At 39.7% G+C, this 13,105-nt stretch overlaps 1 protein-coding gene across 6 annotated transcripts in view; it reads left to right on the top strand.

The window, feature by feature from the left end:
• LOC112652600 (uncharacterized) overlaps positions 1 to 13,105 on the top strand; it is a 430,970-nt gene that overhangs the window by 392,529 nt on the left and 25,336 nt on the right. For 4 of the 6 annotated variants that reach the window (XR_007409448.1, XR_007409445.1, XR_007409444.1 and 1 more), the window contains one exon: positions 10,619 to 11,349. The exons of the other annotated variants lie outside the window; for them this stretch is intronic. The gene's annotated coding sequence lies outside the window, so the exon portion shown is untranslated. The remainder of the gene's footprint in view (positions 1 to 10,618; positions 11,350 to 13,105) is intronic. 6 annotated transcript variants of the gene reach the window in all.

Here is a 13,105-nt window from a genome sequence, read left to right as displayed (position 1 = left end):
TTATCCAAAAAAAATAGCATGCAAGGATTTTCTGCATGTATTTCTGTAATGCAGGTAGAGAATTAGAAACATAGGACACTTGGTTAAAATTTTTGGCTTGGGGTTTTTTAGGCTTCACCCATACTGTGTCTTCAAGTCTGAATGCACATAAATGAAAATTTATGTTTTAGGAATTTTTGGAGACAGTTGTCTGGTTTTACTCATTCCCTCTAAAACCAGGCCAAACATAAGTGTCTCCCTCCCTAGAGGAAATGTTCTCCCATTGTTTTTCCCCCTGAGGTTTCTGGTCTGTGTAGGAATGTCAGAGCCACTTTGCCCTCCCCACCTGGGAGCTGAGGACAGAGACTCCAGATCAACAGGAAACATTGGCTCCCAGTGAACTCTGGCTGCAGCTTTGCCTCACATCTCTCAGATCCTTTGTTTCCATTATTTCTGGCCTCCAGATCTTCTCCTCACTTTACTGTCACTGCAACAATGATTTCAAAGACACTGGAAAACATGTTTATCTACAATATGTTGATATTCTATACCAAGAATGCTTTCTGGAAATGGAAGTGTCTATTTTCAGTTTAAGTTGAACAGATATGCTTTCTTTAATGACGGAAAAATTATTTAATTAATACACATTTAATTGATATTTGTTGAACAAACAAATGGAAAACAAATAATGCAATTTTAACCTGAGTAAAGGTAATCATTGATCAATGATGATGTCTTGTGTTTACAGGACATCTGCCATGTACAGTCCTTGCAGCATTATATCCACAAAAGCTGTTCCATTCTAGCGTTCATGAGAAATTTAGCCTTGGTTGGCAAATGCAGTAAATAGCTGCTCAAGACAGCCCTGGCAATCCCCATTCCTGGTGGTCATGTTCCTGTGGCATTCCCTGTCTGTGAGTGTGGGTGAGACCTGGGACTTGCATTTAACTAACAGAACACGGCAAGGTTGATGGGAAATCACTTGTGGAATTGCATTACTTAGGACTTGGCCCTCCCTCCTGGGAACTGAATTCTGCCAACAACTCTGTGAGCTTAGAAACAGATCCCTCCCCATCCGAGCCTCAGATGAGTACCCTGCCCTGTGTAGTTGTTGATTGAAGCCTCATGAGAAACCCTGAAAAGAGACGCCAGTGTAAGTGTATCTGCACTTTCCACCCATGGAAACTGTGAAATTATAACTGTGTGTTGTACTAAGCTGCTAACATAACGGTCCTGCTGTTATGCATCAATAGGTAACTAATATAGCAAGTGCACTGGTTATGGAAAGTGTTCATGCAGAGCCCTTTTCAAAGGTGAAGATGTTTTTGAGATAAGATATTCGGGTGATTGATCCTAAATTACAGTCCCCTTGGGGTGACACCTAACTCTGCAGTTCTAAATGAAGCAGAGTTCCTGACTGGGGAAACAACATAGAAAATCCCCACCACAGCAGTCTTTATTAGCAATCCACAGAATCACGGGTCTTGAAGAGTCCCCCAGAGTTAATCTGTTTTATCTAGCAGATTTAAGACAGATTAATATCTAAACCATTCTTCTTTATCACTCCCTTCATGGCTTATCAGTAATGTCTGATAATGAGTTTCAGTCCTTGCCAGGCTACAGAGGGAAATTAATGGAGGCAATTAGGAAAGGTTAAGGGGGAGGCCTAAGTTAATCTGGTTAAGAGCAAAGACTGATCTGTGAAACCAGGAAATCTCCCCACCTCCCTTCCCTTCTTCTATCCTCTTCTCTGTCTTGGACTTGACAAACATTTCTTAAAGTCCCTCTATGTGACAGGCATTAAGCACTTAGTTATAGTAACAACTATGTCCTATATGTCTTATTTAATAAATGGCACATAGGTCTTATTTATTAACCTGTGTCTAAAAAGATCTCAATTTTAAGTCATGGGTTGGAGCAGACACATAATCAAATAATTGTTGCAATCAGATAAATGCCAATAAAATCATATGCCCAGTATTAAAGACAGCCAGAATTAAGCTGTGTGTCCCTGTTTTTCTTTCTTTCTTTTTTTTAATACCAGCACTAATAAGGGAACAGAGTAGAACAGAGAAATAAGGGAACAGAGAAATAGCCACAAATACAGTGTTAGGAAAACTTAATGCGTGGTGTTATGGGTTGAATTGTGTCTCCCAAAAGAGTTATGCTGAAGCCCTAATCTCCAGTATCCATGCATGTGACCTTATATAGAAAGAGGGCTTTTGCAAGTACGATCATGTTAAGATGAGGTCATTAGGGTGCACCCTAACCTAATGACTGGTATTCCTAATTAAAAGGGAATTTTGGACACAGAGACACATGGAAAGGATGCCAGGTAACAATGGAGGTAGAGAACAGACTAAAGCAGCTGCAAGTCAAGGAATGCCAAGGATTGAGCTACCTATAGAAACTAGGGAGAAGCAAGGAAGGAGTCTTCCTTTGAGCCTTCAGATGGAGCAAAGCCCTGATAACACCCGCATCTTGAACTTCTAGCCTCCAGAACTGGGCGATGATAAATTTCTGTTGCTTCAGCTGCCGAGCTTGTAATATTTTGTTATGGCAGCCCTAGGAAACTAATAGAGTAGTAAAGTCACACTGACTTGGCCCAGGATGAGGGAGTGATTGGGAATATCCTATATAAATAAGCAAAACCTTGGAACCCACAGAATGCAGTTGTTTGCCCTTTTTTTCTTCCATGGCAGTAGAGACTCAAAAGTCCATGGGTGCCTCGCTTGTGTTCAGCTGGTAGCATTTGGTGAGCTCTGGCTGCCTGCCTTGAGGCACAGTTGGAAGCAAGTAATCATGCAGCCTTTATCTAACTTGGTAAGCCAAAGACAGGGTGGCTTCTCAGAGAGAGGCACAGGGAAAGATGTATACAGTCAGCACACTGAAGAGAGTCCCAAAGGCTGGACTAGGATGTGGTTTTGGGGGATTCCCGGTGCATCCTAATTTATGTTTAAAACACACACATACCCCTAAACAAAAAGCTCTTCCTGGGTTTGGAGGTTTGTATTGTTCTGGAAAGATTGCTCCGTAACAGTAAGTACTTAGCTCTCCAGCAGTTGATTCATTCTGTGCTGCCATTTCTCTGGAACATCCTGTGGGTCCTCTTGAGAATACGAGGCACTTCTCACAGGGGGTAAAGGCTCCGTGACACAGTTCTTCCTGCCAGAGACCTGGGGGCATCCTCGCTCTGCCCATCTTCCCCAGCACTCGCTGGCATGCCTTCCTATCACTTTTATCCTCTCCATACGTCTCAAGTATGCTCACCAATTTCCATCTCCGCTCTGATCTCTCTAGTGCAAGATGCCATCATTTCTTGCCTGGACCACAGGCAGAGGCTGGATTCACCATTTGCCTGTGTCCCCATAGCAACCAGAGTTTGTTTCAAATACAGTGTGAGTTCTGCTATACCCCATTTCCCCATTCTGTCCTTAGCACTCTTACCACTGACTCCCCATTGCTCTTGCTGTGGGAAACAGAACCCTAGCAATAATGCTTGGGCCAATCCTGGCACTCCCTTGCCTCCCCTTACCTCACTGTCCCCCTCGCTTTTGACCTAATGTGCTCGCTCACCCTGCTATGTGTCTGCTGCTTTCCTGCCTGGGAGGCTTTGTTCTTGTTCATCACGAATGTCACTTCTTCTGGGGCAATGCCAGGCCCTTTGGTCATAGGCCCTCAGCATGTTGTGGAATTTTGCAGAGCATAACTTGTAAAAAATACTTTTGTTTTTGAGGTTCTCTGATTAACGTCTGTCGTCTGAATAGGATGTCAGCTCCCTGATGTCAGAATCCACATTTGTTTTGGTTTGCTCGTGTATCTGTAATGTTAAGAGCAGTTTTTGTTGAATAAATAAGTGAAGGGATTGCAATAAAGGCAATGTGTTTTGAATAATAATTGGGTTCTCAATTCATGAACTTGTTTACTTTACAGCAGGATGATGTTCTTAATTCTTTTGTTGTTTAGTATTCTGCTTGGTGAGCACAGTGAAACTTAGGATAAAATGGTCTTTTCCCCTTTCTCCAGAGTTTGAATGAAATGAAACAATAAACAATGCATGCTAAAATGTGAATCTTGAGGGCACAAGACAAACAAAGACACTTGGAAATTCACTCTACAGTAAAACACATCAATATTCATGGAAGAGGAATGTCAAATAGGAAAAGCTTGAATTAGCTTCAGATAAATATCAAGTGTGAAATTCATTAAAACAGTTTAAAATTATGAAAGCCTACACCACTATGTGATCACGGCCCCCTAATTCCATGGAAAATCTTTGTCAGTAAAGGCAAAACTGATTCTAATTATGTTTCGTATTTTGTTATGCTATTTCATTATCTGTAATGATTCAATTTACTGATCATCATTAATATTTATTGAACTTGTATGATGCTTAAAGCTGTATATTTGCCTCAGTGGTAATAAACAGTGGTATGTAATGCGTAAATTTAATAAAATGGAATGTACAGTGCCAAAAGCGGGTAGTGTTTTCTGGCATAGAAGACCAGTCTATGCCAGAAAACGATGTCTAGGGCTATGCTGTCCAATGTGGTAGCTACTCAGAGCCTATCTAAATTTGAATATAAATTAATTAGAATTAAATTAAGTTAAAAATTCAGTACTTACAATGCATCAGGTGTATTTTAAGTGCTTAATAGCCAGCCATATGTGGCCAGTACCTACCATACCGGACAGCACAGAGAATTTTCCATAATTTGAGAAAGTTCTTTTAAACACTGCTTGTCTAGGGAGCTTTCTTAACTGTATCCTTAATACAAATAAGCAGTATGCTTCATTGTTTTATTTGAATAGTTAAACTGGATTAGCAGATGTTTAGTTGGCAGAGAAGAGTAGTCACAGTTTCCTAGGGCTCTTTGCTGCTTCAGATTCATCTAGATATGATCAGCAAACCACACACATCAAATCCAGCCTGGACTCTGTTTTCTAAGAGGAGATTTAATTCAGGCACAGACATCTTCATTCATTTATGTGGTGTGTATGTCTGCTTTTGTACAACAGCAGAGTTGAGTTGTTGTGATAGAGACCATATGGCTTGCAAAGCAAAAAATACTTGCTGCCTGTCCTTTTTCAGAAAATGTTTGCCAAGCCCTGGTCTAGATCATTGTGTCCCCACTCTAAACAGAGTCTTGATGGATTGGCCACCCAACAGAGAAAGAGCTATAAGGGATCACAAGTAATAGCGACACGAGAAGGAATGGTTTGTGTGTGGTTGAAGTTGTATTCAGATACTTAAGAGGGCTTTCATTTCCAAGAACAAAGACAACAGGGCAGTTTATGATGAGGAAGAATTATGATCAATACGTGGGAATAAGTTTTTAATAATTGGACTGGTTTTATGAATAATGGGACAATCGCTTTGAAAAGTTAGAGCCTCTTTACTACAAAGTGTGATCCTGAACTAGAGTAAGGCTCTGATGGACTTTTGTAGAGAATATTCCAGTCCAAGTGGAGATGGATGGCATAATTTCCCAGGTGGACCTTTCTGCTTCACAAATCCACTGAAGACCCAGATTGAAAATCCCTTTCCAAGAAAAATACACTTCCCCTGATATGCACAGTACCTTCCGTGAAGTGAGCACAAGAACCTCTGAACTGTGCATCTCTTAACCTTCAAAGAATTCATCCAACTCTTAAATTCCATGAGATAAAAATATTTTTGATTATATATAACCTACGTCTAAAAGCATTCAAAAAAAATAAATAAATAAAAGCATTCAAGACAGGTCATTGTTACCAGTCTACTCTTAACACAGTACAAAGTTTGGACCCATACATAACCAACGTGCAGATGCCTTAAAAACATGTCTTCTCCAGGGAATATTAAAACAAAGTCAGTAGCTGACAGCATTATGTTTCCATTTACATGGACAGTTTAGCACTAAGCCTAAAGTAAACATTTAAGTTCCTGGAAACAGGAATATCTGTCAGATAATCCCACTTGGGGTTATCATAATGACTGACCTTACACTCCACTTCAAATCCTTTCTCTCTTTCTATCCACCTTCTCACCAAGGTATTGTGTTGGATGATACTCACTTTTCCTTTCACTGAAAAAATACTTTGATTTCATCTATGACTGAGATTTAAACTTAGTTTAAGAAAGCCAAATCAAGTACAAAGAAAATTCACGAATGAAAAATGTCTTAATATTGTTATGGGCATTTATTATATATCCAAATCATATTATATCATCAGAAATCATAATAACACCATTATGCTCTGCAATTAGATGCTTCAGTAGCGGCTTATCATGTGTTTACTGTAATTACAGCATTTGACTAATTACAGCAATTATGCCACTTAGTGGCTGAATTCTTAGCTCTGAATTCCATTGATTGGGTGGACTTTCTCCATAATTCTGTGAGGTTTTGTGCCCTAAATTTGGTGAATGTAGGCTTGAATTTTATGTTGCTAAGATTCTTCTCAATTTCCAGTGATGATTTTTAAGGTTTGGGGATGAATATGCCATTTTCATTTTTATTACCATATTAAAATGTCTAAAAAAGGACAGATTGTTCTCTTCTGGCCCCAAGCACAGAATCTCTGCTGGCTGTGGGGTAGGTCCTTGTCTTAGGACCAGGGGCTCATGTCTGTGTTACTCCTTGAGGGGTGAGGGAATGATTGGATTGAATTAACAGGCAGCTTCACCAAAATGAGAAGTCCCATTGGTAACTTGATAAAAAAAACAATTGGTTTTATTCTTTATCATTCCACCAATTGTCCGTTAAGCTAAAGGCACTAAGTAGGTGTTTTATTTGTTAGTTTAGCATCGTGCAGCTCAGATCCAAAGGCAGGCAGTCAGCAATCACTTAGACATCCTGCGTATAGAGGTTGTACCACAAACTCAGGCCACAGGCGTGTTATCAAATGCTTGTGTGGTACGAGGCACTGTGCCAGCTTCTGAGGAAGGAATGAACTACTTGAGGCACAGGCCCCGTGTCCAGAGACTAATCTATTCAACACTTTCCTCATGTCAGTGACGAAAAGTTAGACTTCCAATGAAAATCACACAAACCGTGGCTTAAACTCCAAAACCAACTCGGGTGTTACCGCCCTGTTTACCTTTGAGAAAAAGGGAGTGAATCACTTGGGTTGAGTCACATCTTCTGGTTCTTTTTTTTTTTTTTTCAGGAACACCGTCAGTAGAGAGAAGTGGAGGGAACCTGGCTATTATTATCAAGGCTTGGTTCTGCAACTTGAAAGCTGTTAGACTTTAAAAGGCACTAAATGTTCAAACCACACTTTTCTCGTATGTGTAGTAAAGGAATTTTAAATAGCTACTTCATAGGAGTGAGGGTAGGAGAGCTCTTCATAAATACTGTGATAGACAAATGTATGGAACTTTTGCCTTCTGTGTTTCAAGAAGAAACATTCACTTGATGAAGTGATTCATACTCTTTTCCCTAAGAATCAGAGTTCTCAGATATGATACAGTTGATTGCACTGACACGAATGTCTGCAACTCTATACAGCTTTTCCCATCAGATTCATATGTGGAAATCAGAAGGTTTGAAATTGAAGGATATGGAGAGTTGACTTTCTCTCAAAATTAGAATAGCAAGAATTAGATGATCACATAAAACTACTTGGAACTTGAAAGTAGATCTAAGGAAAAGTATCAAATATTTACCAGTAATCAAAATTTTATAAACAACTTGAGAACATAACAGAATGTCATCCCACATCAACTTTAGTATCTGGTATTTAGGTTGCAATTTCTGTTTCCAAGTTGTGTTACATCATTAATTAGTTATGAAGCAACTGAGTATTATAATAAGATGAGAGAGAGGAACAGAGTAGAACAGGGCACACACATAGATCTTCTTTTTAATTTGATGGTGGGCTATTAATAATGAATAATAATTGATATAAGTGGGTATTCATAAAATAGTAATTGTTTAGCATATCTTGAACAAAACTTATAATGTATTCCACTTGGTTACTCTGTATTACTAATTCAAGCTGACAAAAAGTGTGAAGCTGTGTCCTGCATATTTATTTGTTTCTTTTGGCTACCTCGTCCTCTAAGGAGCTCACTTTTATTGTGTTGAGCTTTTACTCTGCTGCTATAAGCATCTAGACCTTTCCAGGGGCAATGCAATGTGGCTTTGGAGAGTTATCTTTAGACTATGATCATTCTTTTTGCCAAGTATGTAAAATAATAATGCCCAAGTGACAGTAACAGTTGAAATAGGCCGGGTTATTATATAAGCCACAGAATTGTGATCTAAAAAAAACCCAAACAAGCAATGAAATGGTATTCCCTCTAATATTTCAAGCAAAACTTACCTCCGTTGCACAGGAAGTCATTTGAATGGTGTTTGCATAACAAAATAGGAGGGTTACATTTTGCTTTGTTAATGTGTGGCCCAAATCAAACTTCACTTTGAGTAGTTACTTCAGAGAATGTTCTTTGGAAGGCATCACTTAGCATTCACTGCTCCACCATTGGGTTTTCTATTCCTTGTTTTATTTCTGTATTTTGTTTTAGTAGGCTCCATGCCCTGTGGGGAGCCAATGTAGGTCTTGCACTCATGACTCTGAAATCAAGACCTGTCCTGAGATCAAGAGTCAGGCACTTAACAGACTGAACCCACCCAGGCACCCTGGTTTTCTGTTCTTTGGATGTGAGTCAGCATTTACCTACACACTTTCTTTGAACGCGCCATGCAGTTTTGCTCAGCTGGTTGTCTTCCATTTTAGGGATTACTTTGTCAGAGTCCTTAAAAATGGCTCCCAGAACTGGACAGTATTCCAGATGTGGCTTATCAAGCACAGAGTATCATTATCTTTCTTCCAGTCAGACAATATATTCCCACTGGCACAGCCTGAAATTGCATCCATTGCTCTTACACACCACATTATTGGTTCCTGGGGTGATTAAAATCATCCTCCCAATGTACATATTCTTTTTTTGTTCTGCATAAACATGACAAAATGTTTGGATATGTAAATCACTCTTCATTACTTTGGAACACAGTGAAGGTGAATCAATTTTGATCTACAAAGTTGGATCTTTTTTCCTTTCAGTAAAATATTTCTTGTTTCTTCCTTTGATGAGTGGTATAGAATACCAGGTGTTAAATTTAGTTAGCCCAGGATTCGATTTCTGGTTTATCCATTTATTAGCAAACTATAGGTGATTTATAGGCTTCCCCTGATACTTAATTTTTCATTTGAACAACAAGGATAAATTAGTTTTATGTTTTAAAAGGTTCTTGCAAGGGTGAAAAGTGATAATAAATGTAAAGTGCTTACCACAGCAGATAGGACATCATAATTATTTAATAAAAGTTGTTGTAATTACTTCTTTTCAATTATTCTGATGGCTTCCTTGAGAAAAATAAATATCTTTAAATCGAATCTCTTTTCCTATCCTCTGTGTTTTTTGTATACTTTTTATTTTTTTATTCTTTTCCTCTTAGAGGAAAACTCATCCAACTCATCCTCTTAGAGGATACTCATTCTTAGAGTATCTCATTTGTTTTTAACTTCATTAATTTAGGTGTTTCTTTATGTTGGCTATCCAAGGTAGGTGTTAATTCTGCTTTTATAATCTTGGCTTCCTTGAAAACAGTGTAGCCTATATCACTGAGCTGCTTTTTCATCTCATTTGGTATTTATACTTTACTCTGTGCTGTTTTCAATTTTCACTTGTTCTCTCCTTGTGGGCTTTCTGCCTCTTTTTCACAGAAAACAAGCCTTCTTGATTCCAATAGCAGAGGCAACACCTTCACTTTTTTCCTTGTTTTTTTTAAAGATTTTATTTACTCATGAGAGACACACAGAGAGAGAGGCAGAGACACAGGCAGAGGGAGAAGCATGGAGCCCAGTGCGGACTCAATCTGGGATCACGACCTGAGCCGAAGGCAGACATTCAAACGCTGAGCCATCCAGGTGCCCCTTTCCCCTGGTTTTGTAATAAATTCCTGTGCTATTAGAAGTTCCCACTCTTGAGATACCTGGGTGGCTCAGTGGTTTAGTGCCTGCCTTTGGCCCAGGGCATGATCCTGGGGTCCCAGGATCAAGTCCCACATCAGGCTCCCTGCCTGGAGCCTGCTCCTTCCTCTGCCTATGTCTCTGCCTCTGTGTGTGTGTGTGTCTCTCTCATGAATAAATAAATAAAATCTTAAAAAAAAAAAAATTCCCAGTCTTGACATTTGAAAGGCTCCATGTTAATTTTCTCTTTGCTTATTCTTGGAGGAGAATCCATCCAGCATTGGTATTTATGAATGGCACCAAAGAATGGTGTTCCTTTGGCTTCCCTGCCATGTTATGGAAACATCGACACCAGGGATCAGCACTTGTACTGTGAAGGGCTGAAGAATACATATTAGACTTTGTAGGACATAGGGTCAACTCTGCCATTTGCAAAAGTAGCCATAGACAATATGTAAATAAGTGGGTGTGGTATATTCCAATAAAACTTTATTTGCAAAAACAAGTGGAAGGCCTGACTTGTCCACTGAGGTGATAGATAGTATGTTGGTCTACACTGTCTACTCCATGGAGGTAAGGACCACTTTTGTTTTATTCACTTCTATGTCCATAGCATCTAGTACCTGACTCAGTAAATATTTACTGACCTGCTACTGATGTTTTTTTTTTTTTTTTTAAGGGCTGAAAGAGAAGAGAATATACATTTCCCCTAATCCAATCTCCATCATCTAACACATCCTCATCAAGTGTGGATCTGCTGAAATCATGGTTTACTCTGATTGAACTGTGCTGGTTAATTTTACATGTCACTTGACTAGACTTTGGTCACCAATTGTTTGGTCAAATAGAAGTGTAGATGTTGCTGTAAAGGTATTTTTAGATGTGATTAATGTTAACAGTCATTTGACCTTGATATTTTATGTGGGTCTCATCTGATCATTTGGAGGCCTTACTAGCCAAGGCTGAGGTTTTCCAAAGAAGAAGGAATTGCCACTCCAGACTGTAATATAAGTACTCTACCTGAGCTTCCAGCCGGTGGACTTAGGATGCAAGAGTGCAACATTCATACTTACCTGAACATCTAGCTTCTAGTCGGCCATCTTGCCCTACAGATTTCCAGTTTACCAGCCTCCACACCATATGTATACATACACACACACACACACACACACTAACGTATTGCTTCTGTTTCTCTAAAGAACCTTCGTTAATACATATATTTATGGCATATACGAGAAAATATGGTTCCCAGCATATACTACCAAAGGCCTGTTCTTACTCAGAACCTCCTGCTTCAATCAGCAAAGTCCACACACCAGATGTTTGTGGCTTGTCATGATTCTCTTTGTCCTGAGGCATTCCGCAAGTTGCAGTCTTCAGTGAACGTGGACATACATCAGTGTGGTATGGGTATGTAAAGGAGAGCAGAGGACCTGACTTCAGCACTGGGCCACATTGTGCCAGTGGCAGGGCTCCTGTACTTCATTTTTTCTTCCTATCTCCTTTCCCCTTCTTCATAGTTCTGTGGGAAGGGCCAGACTTTTCTATATTTGCTGTTCCCAACCAGAAAGGACTCCCATGGAGTTGGAAGAGCAGCCTGGTCAGCCAGTCAGTCCCATAAGCCCTGTCTTTCAGGCTCTTCTCTGCCAGGCTTGATTGGGCTGATCAGGTTGGCTATGCCCAGTGGTCCAACTTGTCTTCAACTCAGGAGAGAGGGCTGGGGATGTCCACATGTAGGCACCAATCCTGGACTATGTCTCTCACTTATTTTTTTATTTATTATTTTATGTTATTTTATTTTTTAAAGATTTTGTTTATTCATGAGAGACACACAGAAGAGAGGCAGAGACATTGACAGAGGGAGAAGCAGGCTTCTGGGTGGGGAAGAGCCTGATGTGGGACTTGATCCCAGGACCCCAGGATTACATTGCTCAACCACTGAGCCACCCAAGTGTCCCTACTTCTTCTTGTCATGATTCTCTCATTTAGCTTTTGCCAGAGACACATGAACTCTAGGGATTATTGAGCACTGGCCAGGCCAGCAATGAAAAAATATTTTTGACTCCCATTTGGAAATCAGTTCCTTTATTTTATTTTATTTTATTTTATTTTATTTTATTTTATTTTATTTATTTTATTTTTAAGATTTTATTATTTGAGAGAAAGCATAAGAGGGAGACTCAAACTCCCTGCTGAGCGGGGAGCCCAGTGTGGGGCTTGATTCCAGGACTCCTGAGCAAAAGGCAGATGCTTAACTGACTGAGCCACCTAGGTGCCCCGGGAATCAGTTCCTTTAAAGAATCTTAAAGGGAAAGAAGATATTCTAACAATTATGGAAGTCTTCTGTGATGTTCTCAGGGTGATTTGCCCCTTATCTGGAATCTTTTTTTTTTTTTTTTTTTTAAATTTTTTTTTAATTTTATTTATTTATGATAGTCACATAGAGAGAGAGAGAGAGAGGCAGAGACATAGGCAGAGGGAGAAGCAGGCTCCATGCACCGGGAGCCTGACGTGGGATTCGATCCGGGGTCTCCAGGATCGCGCCCTGGGCCAAAGGCAGGCGCCAAACCGCTGCGCCACCCAGGGATCCCCCTTATCTGGAATCTTATAAACACGTTGTGTGTTCTTCTATAACAGCATACATTATCATTGCTATATAGCACTTATTACAGCTGCTGTACTAGAATGCTTCTTTGGAGCAGTGGACTTCACAGGAACTCCATTTATTTCCCATGGGTCCATCATGATCACTGGCTTTCCAGTAGCTGTACAAATCCTGCTCAATGAATGAATAGGATGAGTGGTGGGTGGGTGGATAGATGGATAGTTCCACTATGATCTTTCTCTGTAGTAATATAGTGATCTAGAACGTGATAGCACATTTGAGTTATTTATTTAAAATCTGGTCAGGAATTCATGTGGTACTAAAAAAACCCAGTTTCTTGAATATGCCCTTCATTCCCTTTTTGAAAGCTAGGGTCTTTGCTGGAAGTCTGTCTAGGATTTCACCTATTCTATCATCAAAATTTGCTGATGAAGTTTTTTATGCTCATGTCTTCAAGTCTTTTGAATAAGCTGGGATATAGTCTGTTTGAGCATGGATATAATTTATTTTAAACAATCAAGTCCTCTCTTATGCTAACTTCACAGTGGACGTTACTTCCCT

Source organism: Canis lupus, chromosome X (genome assembly GCF_003254725.2).
Source record: "Canis lupus dingo isolate Sandy chromosome X, ASM325472v2, whole genome shotgun sequence".
Classification (NCBI taxonomy): domain Eukaryota; kingdom Metazoa; phylum Chordata; class Mammalia; order Carnivora; family Canidae; genus Canis; species Canis lupus.
This window is presented reverse-complemented; position numbering and strand designations above follow the sequence as displayed.